The sequence below is a fragment of the Corvus brachyrhynchos genome, unplaced genomic scaffold, assembly GCF_000691975.1.
Source record: "Corvus brachyrhynchos isolate BGI_N302 unplaced genomic scaffold, ASM69197v1 scaffold215, whole genome shotgun sequence".
Classification (NCBI taxonomy): domain Eukaryota; kingdom Metazoa; phylum Chordata; class Aves; order Passeriformes; family Corvidae; genus Corvus; species Corvus brachyrhynchos.
The window spans coordinates 402584-411065 of NW_008237887.1; the positions used below are offsets into that span (position 1 = coordinate 402584).

At 43.4% G+C, this 8482-nt stretch overlaps 1 protein-coding gene across 1 annotated transcript in view; it reads right to left on the reverse strand.

The window, feature by feature from the left end:
* SPEN (spen family transcriptional repressor) overlaps window positions 1–8482 on the reverse strand; it is a 65805-nt gene that overhangs the window by 25470 nt on the left and 31853 nt on the right. The window lies entirely within an intron of this gene.

An 8482-nucleotide genomic window follows, 5' to 3' on the forward strand; every position in this document is an offset into this window, starting at 1 on the left:
CCCCTGGGGAAGGCTAAAATAGGATTTTAGGGCTGCAGATCCCTCTGCCATGTGCACATTTTTACTTTCCCTTCTCACATCTTGATGCTCCAACCAACTCCCTACTCCCAAAGCCTTTAGAATTCCTGTGTGCTGAGATCGTATCTCTCGAGCAAGAGGCAGCGTTGAATTTATTTGAGCAGTGCTTTAGAATGGGGACAGGCTATTTTTACAGTTTGGGGGTTTTTTAATGAGGATGTTAAAAATATGGAACATACTGTTAAAATCACAGCATTCCACTAGAGAAAAAGTATTATCTTGGGATAACACCGCTAGATATCCAAGTGATGACACAGCAGTACAACAGGGAGATAAATTCTACAAAGGAGCCTGAACTCTGTGCAACTTTGGGAAACAAGGATTGTGCTGGTAACTTCCACTTCCCTAGGGAGTTTTAGGGATGTGTCTCCCTAAGCAAAGCAAGACTTTCTGAGACATTCCAGAAAAAAAATTTCATTATTTCATGACTATTTTAAGACAAGAAGAAGAAAGTATTGCAAGAACAATCCCCCCTTTCTTTAGGGAAATCCCCATCACTTTTCCAATTGAAGAAACATGGATATAATAATTCAAAAGTAAGTCAAAGGTTTGATGTTCTGTGAATGGGAGAATGATGGAAGAGTTAATTATAGCTGCTGTGTCACCCAGTTATAGCTCACAGCACAATCAAAATAAAGCATCTGACAGGGAATTATGTGGAGTCTTGAGCAGCAAAACACAACTCTTTTTCAGCTTTAAAAATACACAGATCTGAAGCCTGAAAGCTGCTCAAGGACAGGTTCCCAGAATATTAAAATGAGAATATGGCTTTGCTTTTCCCTGTGAGTAATTTTGAAAACAACCGCCCGTTGCCAACGCAGAAAATAAGTTATTAAAAATTCTTCTGGCGAAAGTTGGTTCATAAAGCTTTTAGAATGAGCTAGGGAAATTTTAACACAGGAATATAATAGGATAAAACAACAGCTCTGATAATCTCCTCCTTAAAAGTATTCCAACTATCAATAGGTTTTGGGGCAGGTCAAAAATGATGCAAAAATAGCTTTATAACTTAATTTTGGGCTTCCGCTACCAGCATTAAACCCGGGATGATTTTTTCCAGAAGCAGAGCGTGCTCTGGCACAAAGCCTTTTCCCAACACGGGAAAACCTGCTCTTCCACATCCCTGTAAAGTCAGCGGAGCAGAATGCCAGCACGCTGAAGAACTAATCTCCTGAGCTGTCACAACACACGCGCGGCGCCGGGAGGGAGCTGGGAACGGCTCCTCCGACATCCCGGCTCATGGCCCCGGAGCCTCCACAGTGCTCTGCACTTCTCCTGGGAACATCGGACCATTGGGGAAGAATTTGAGTATTTAACCAGGATTTCAGATGCTATTTTGTCCAGCCCAGATACTTCTAGAATCAGTTTCACTCTATGGCATCACAGCATTGAAGAAAAACGATTTTTGCATTTTACTGTCGGCAGAATCAGATGGAAAAACGGAGCCATAAGAGAGACTGTTCTTAGTTAAACAAGGGGTGGACATAAAAATCTTTCTCTTACACATGCACTTTACTACAGGTGTAGTTTACAAGCCCTTTTAAAACATTTATCTGCATTCCATAATTACTGATGAGTATATAAGGATGTGTGTTCTTACTCACACTATTTATGTACCCATTTTTCATCAACCATGATAAAATCTATTTGTAACTTACAGTATTTATCTATGTATCTATTTTCCAATAATCAAGATTAAATCTATTCATAATCCAATCTAAATCTTATCCACATGGGCTGATTCCCAAAGACTCAACACATAAGAGTCCATCAATGGGGTTCAGACCCAATTACACCTGGTTTCATAGACTCATAGAATATCCCGAGTTGGAAGGGACCCACAAGGATGGTGGAGCCCCATTTGTGGTCTCAGTACGTTGCAGCTCATTTAGTACACAGAATTTTCCTTTGCTCAGTTCTAAGCGCAAAGATGACATTTCAAATCCTGGTATCCCACTAACCACTCCTCGTTTCCAGAGAAATTTCTCATTTTCAGGCAATTACGTTTGCAGGTCTAGTGGCGATGAAGTTACGCTGGGTTTACGTGTGAGAAATGAAAGCACTGAGCGAAGAACACAAAGCCAGCCATCCTTTGTTCCCACAAAAAGGAGATAAAAGAGAGACTCCAAGCCCGCCGATGGAACGGGAGACCCGCTGCTTCCTGTCAATGGCAGTGGTGCTGAATCAAGGGATCTCACAACCTGCCCTCCACCCTCCTGCAATTTTAGAATGTGGCACAATTGTCATTTCTGCCCATTGATTTGAGAGCAGTGAGTCAGCTGCAGGCTGGGGACTCCCTGTGAGCAGCAGGAGGGAAACAAAGCTGGAAACAAAGCGGGAAACACGGCGGGAAACACGGCTGGAAACACGGCAGCCGGTGAAGGACACAGCAGAGGGAAGCTTTAACGTGCTGCAGGTGCTGAGCTGCCAATGCAGGTTTAAAAAAGCAAAACAAAACCAACCTGTTGTTGCCCAGAGAAGCTGAGACTGCCCATTCCCTGGAAGTGTCCAAGGCCAGGTGGGACAGGGCTTGGAGCAACATGAGGTAGTGGAAGGTGTCCCTGCCCATGGCAGGCGGTAGAATGAGATGAGCTTTAAAGTCCCTTCCAACCCAAACTATTCCATGATTCTGTCATTCCATGATTCTAACCTCTGATCGCTGGAGCAAGTTAAGAACAAAGCCACCTAAAACCAGTTAAAAACCCTTGCATCTTTCATGCCAAATTTCAGCTGTGAAAAAAGTAAAAATTAGGACTTTAAATTTTTTTTTTTTACAGCTGCGTTCAAAAACTGTTTCATCAGACCTGGTGAAATATCCAGGATTTTTTTTTTTTACAGGAAATATGCAGAACGATCACTTCTTCCCTGCCAAAATTAACTTGAAATCAGGAACTCTGCCTGGCTCAGCTCGACTCAACACCCTGTCAGAATAATCTCTGAGTGAAGATTATCTCCTAGAAAGATCTACTGAGGACAGGCTCCATCCCCGCTGACGGCGGGCTGTTCTCACGGCTGATGTCAGCAGCAGATTCCCAAGCCGGGTCAGGAAATCCCAAGTTAACATACAGTCATCTCCGAACGGAAGCAACAGGAACCCTCGGTTTTCTCCTTGTCCCTCCCTTTCCAGATCCATGTTAAGCCACCACAGATGATCTCCATGCACAAAACACCATCAGTGACAGTGCTGTATGATCAGCTCAACCCAGAAGACACAAATCCTTGGGATACTTTATAGGCTTTGGAGAAAACCTGCTGGTTAGATTTCTTCAACCTGGGAAAACAGCACCAGAAAATTGCTCCAAGTTTCCTGAATGTACTGATGTGTTGTTTGGGAATAAAAAGAATTAAAAAGACCTGATTACTGCCAGCCAACACCTCTTGGCAACTGCTTAAAATAAAAGCTTAAAAATGTACTGTATTCCATTCTAGCAATGGATTAAAGATCTTTGCTTGTGAAACACTTTGACTTCTGGATGGAAAATGATATATTGGAGCAATATATGCACGGGGCTATTGCAGACTGGTATTTCTGACCTACTGCTAAATACTACATGAACCTAAGAAGGTATTTAATCAGAATTTCCCCTGTTCTCTACACCCATGTAAGTCAAAAATGCACATCAAATCACACGTTCCTTCCTAAGAACAGCAGTAGCCCATTCCCAAAAAATCCTGACATCACCCCATTAATCCAACAATCCAGGTGGCTGTTCTGCCACACTCAAAGAGGAATCATAGAAGCCCAGAAGGGGATTGGAAGAGACCTTAGAGATCATCTCATTCCAACACCCTGCCATGGGCAGGAATAACCACAACGAAAATTCCAGAGGTTTGGGCACACGGTGAGCAACTCCTTGTCAGAGCTGATTCCAACACTGACCTAAATATCCAAGCAAGCAGCAGGCAGTTATTCTGTACACATGACGGCAGCAGGCAGTTGTTCTGTACACATGACACGTCCCACACCAGGGTATTTGTATGGGAAAAAAAGCATTTCACACACCTGCGGAAATAAATACGGGTTTTTTTCCCTTGTTCAAAGGAGCTGTTGAACCCGAAGTTGAAGATGTCAGAAAACCCAGTCCGACCTCTGAGGTTGGTTTGCATGAAGAGATCAAGAGGCAATGAGCCGTCGCCGCATTCTACCAACTGCAGGCGAGTGCTGAAGGGGCTCAGCCCACACAGGCAAACCACAAAGAGCCTGAACCCCGCTCCTCCGTGTCCAAACAAGGCTTTCCACCGGAAATATGGATACAAGAGAAAAGGCAGAGAAAGTCACCTAAACATTCCCTCAGTGTAATTACCCTGTGCCCATCACCCTGGCCTCGGCCCCTCCGGAGCAAAGCTCGCTGGGACGCGATTCTGTGACATTCTTGGCACCCGTTCAAGCCGCTGAGAACCTGCCACCCAAGGAACTTTGGTTTGTGCATGTCACACTGCAGTATTTAACAGCACTCAGCTATGATAAAACAATCCACCAAGAAGAGGGAAAGGCCAGACCTGCTGCATGGAAACAAAAACAGCTATAGAAAGCACACAACAGATAAAACCAGCATTTACAGCTCTGAAGAGAGATCATTAAATACTGCAGACTAATGAAACAAACAAGGACATCCTCCTTCCCTTAACTTTTCCTGCATTACCACGCCCAGAGAGAAGACTTCAATGATCTCCTGCTGGCCTGGAATCCTAAATCCAAAGAAATGAAATTAAATGATGTTTAAAGGCCATGGGAAAGCAACACAACCATGACAACTCCATGTCTTTTGGGTGGACAACTAACACACACTGTTGCAGTATTTATTTCAGTCTCTGACCAGTAAGTTTTTCAAGGCACAGCCTCCAGATACTATTTACCATATATTTATCCCAAGTCAACTGAGTGGCTTATTAACATTCCATTTGCATTTCTGTGACAGGCCATGTATAAATATATATAAATATATTTACGTCAGTTGTTTTATCCTGATGTCTGACACCTGATCTTTGATGAAAGTCTGAAATTAATCACGGAGAAGATGGAGATGTTTCTCAGGACAGACTGCTCCCTCCCCCAGAACCACCTTCCCCTGCAGCCATGTGCCCTCAGAGTTTCCAGACAGCCTTGAGCTCCTTTTAATTCTTCCCTGCAACTAAATAATCCATTATGATTGCTAAAAATATGTATGTTTATATTAATCCCTGTCTGGCTGAGGACACTGTGCCCAACCCACAGTCGGTGTTGCTACCTCTCTTCTTGACCTACGTCCCTCTGCCCCTGGACTTTGTACAGCCAAAAATTAAAAACATTAATCTGAGGGGAAAAAAGTGTTGGTTACAAACACATTGGCCTATCTCTGGAGCAGAGCTGACTCAGCACTGACAACAGCTTCCCATTGCTGGGAAGAAGCTACTCAATCCCTGTGCTCCCCATCCTGGCCAGTGGCTTGGCCGTGGATGGGTTTGGTGTTGAATTTGGGAGCAACTGGAGTTACCTGCCTACCCAGCCACTGCCTTTTTGAAACATGGATGCTTCCTGGAAACAGCGGGATTGCTCACGCTCCAAAAAGAAACCCTGGGAAGCCAGAGGAAATGCTTTCTCAGCAAACGGCCACAGTGACAGAGCTCAGCGCAGGGAAAGATAAAAGTCATTGAGGCCTTGAGGGTGAAGTACAAAGCAGCTCTCCAGCTCTGCTTTCCCACAATTAAACTTCCACCGATGCAAAGAGGGAAGAAAGAGGGTGGGTGTGAGAATGGGTGAGCATGATGAGCTTCTGTTTAACATCACCTTCACGGAAGGAAGCCCTGGGTCAAGATCCCTCGTGAGAAGTGCTGCTGCGGTCACCCAGAACTCCCACCTCCTCCAGCCATGCTGCAGCCAAATTATTCCAAGCACTGCCAGGACATGCCTGAGGAAGAGCTGCTGCTCCAGGCATGGATCAGACAAAAGTTGGCCAAAAGCAGCGTAATTGTGTTATAAGGAAGAGCTTTTGCCACCTATCTGCTGATGATCTAAATTAGTATTTTGCAACTGACACCTCAGAGCACATGAAATCTTTGGACAAAAGCCGTATTTTAGTATAAGATTCATGGGAGGCTGTCTTAATATCCACTGCAGATGGAAAAGTAAGGTATGAAGAGGCCAAGGGCTTTGCCCAAGGTCATTCCGTGAATCACAGAGAGAACAGGCTCAGGAGTTTGATCTCCTGGCTCACGGGTGGCCAAGTCTTTTCAAAATACCAAGAAAGCAACACAGAATCATTTATGCTGGAAGAGAGCTCCAAGATCATCAAGCCCAACAGTTAAAGGCCACATCCTCAACCACAGCACTGCTTTCATGAAGGGACCTACTCGGCATCCTAGGAAAAAACACCAAGCTCTACTCAAGTGCTCCCTATGAGCCAGGAGAGTGAAATGCCATTGAAAATGCAATCACCACTGCATCCAAGTAGGCTACTACACTTTACTCAAGGAGCAAAAAGCAACCTCTTTTTCCTTAAGAGCCCTGTCAAATGCATTCCTGGGAATAAACACTTCTAAATACAATTTTAAAACCATTTGGCATTGACTAAGTGTTGAACACTGGGCATCTTTCAGAAAAAAAGCCTTTTTCAGACATATGCTAGAACAAAAAAAGCCCTAGCACTGATTCACCTCCAGGTTACTGCAGTTATTTTTTAACATAAAGCTGCCGAAGATCACGGCAAACAGCCCCATAGAATTAATTCTGTCTTCGTGTTTTAGAAAAGCATCACACCTTGCCTTAAAAAACCAAACCAGGCACTATTTGCATGCACTGCCTCCTCCCAACCGAAGGCACTGGGTTTTTTTAGCAATACACAAAACACCATTTGTTGAAATTCCTGATTTGGAGCAGTTCTGAAATGGTGCATCCTCTCCTATAAACAGAATTGTTCCTGGGATGGGAGTTGCAATGGAAGGCATGCCAAGATACACAGCTGAGCTACAATGCTGCTTAAGTAAATTTGGGAACACGCAAAGCTTAATATAGAAATTCCCTTTATGGCAGATAACACCATGGAAGTTTAGTACTTCTAAAAATGGTGACTATTGTCCAAAGAGAGAAATCCAAATTGAAATGGACAGAGTGACCCTAGTTCTCCATCCGAAATAAATCCATTTATCAAGGGTGTTTTTCAAAGAGAATTTCTATTCCCTTACATCTTAGAATCATAAAATACTCCTTCTGATCTAAGATTCTAATAGAATCTTCTACAGCCTTTCAAAGAAACACCAAAGAGATGAAGGGAAAAATAATTTTGGAGGGTTTTTTTTTTAATGCCCCTTTTTAGACCAACAACAGTGACTGGAGGAAGCACAGGAGAGCTCTGTAAAACCGGAATGGAAGCTGCTGTTCTGGAGTAAAGGACTACTTAAAATGGAAGGCCTGGGAAAAAAAATGTCATTTCTGTGATCTCAGGCAGCATAAATTATAGAGAGAAGACATTTGATGAGTTGTATGCTAAGGATTAATTTGCCATTTAAAAATGCAGGGAACAGATGGATCTCTTGGCTGGGACTATATTTGGGAATTACTTCATTTTGCTGCCCACATGCAAATAAAAATACAACTAAAAGTACAACTTTTTGTGAGCTTTCACATGGGTAGAAAACACTGAAGTAATGAAAATAAAACCAAAAAGAAAATGTCTGTATGAAATAGGTAAAGTGCCACAGCACCTATTGTGGATCTGCAGTAGGCTGGGGGAGAGAACATGATTTTACTTTGTTGAGCAACTATGGAGAGTAATGCCAGGCTTAGAAACTAAAAAAAACCCAAAACAAACAACCCAAAAACAACCCAGCAGAACTTGTATCACATGACAGAGTTTGCCACTTAAGAGTAACTTCTGAAAAAGCACCTTATTGTAATTTAATTCCATGGAATTTGTTAGGATTATATCTCCACACACGGTCAGAAGGTCCAGGGATTCTTCCCAAAAGCCTGGGCCAGTTCCATCGCACTGACTGGGGATCGCAAAGCATGGGTAAGAACTTAATTTGTGACAAAAATGCAAAAGTAGGGGAAAATCCAGAAGAAAATGCCTTACACCTCCCTGGACCAAGTGCCTGTACAGCCCTGACCTCCACCCCGCATGGCAGCAGCTGGGAAAGGAGGAGCAGTGTGAGGCATTTCCTCTGGCACACTGGAGACAATGGGACGGAAAAAAAGTCCTCCAAGGAATTCCCACAGGCAAAGCCTGTGTGTTTTCCTTATGGGAGCCAGTGCTTTCAAACCCCCAAACCATGGCAGCTACATGTACAGGATTAATTAAATACCTTCCTTTTTTCCACGTGATTTCTCCAAGTTCAAGGGAAATTGCATACTGAAAAGCAAACCCAACATCAACTCCTGAGACGACTGTTAGATACCATCTCTGTTTCTCCTCTAGCAACATAACGA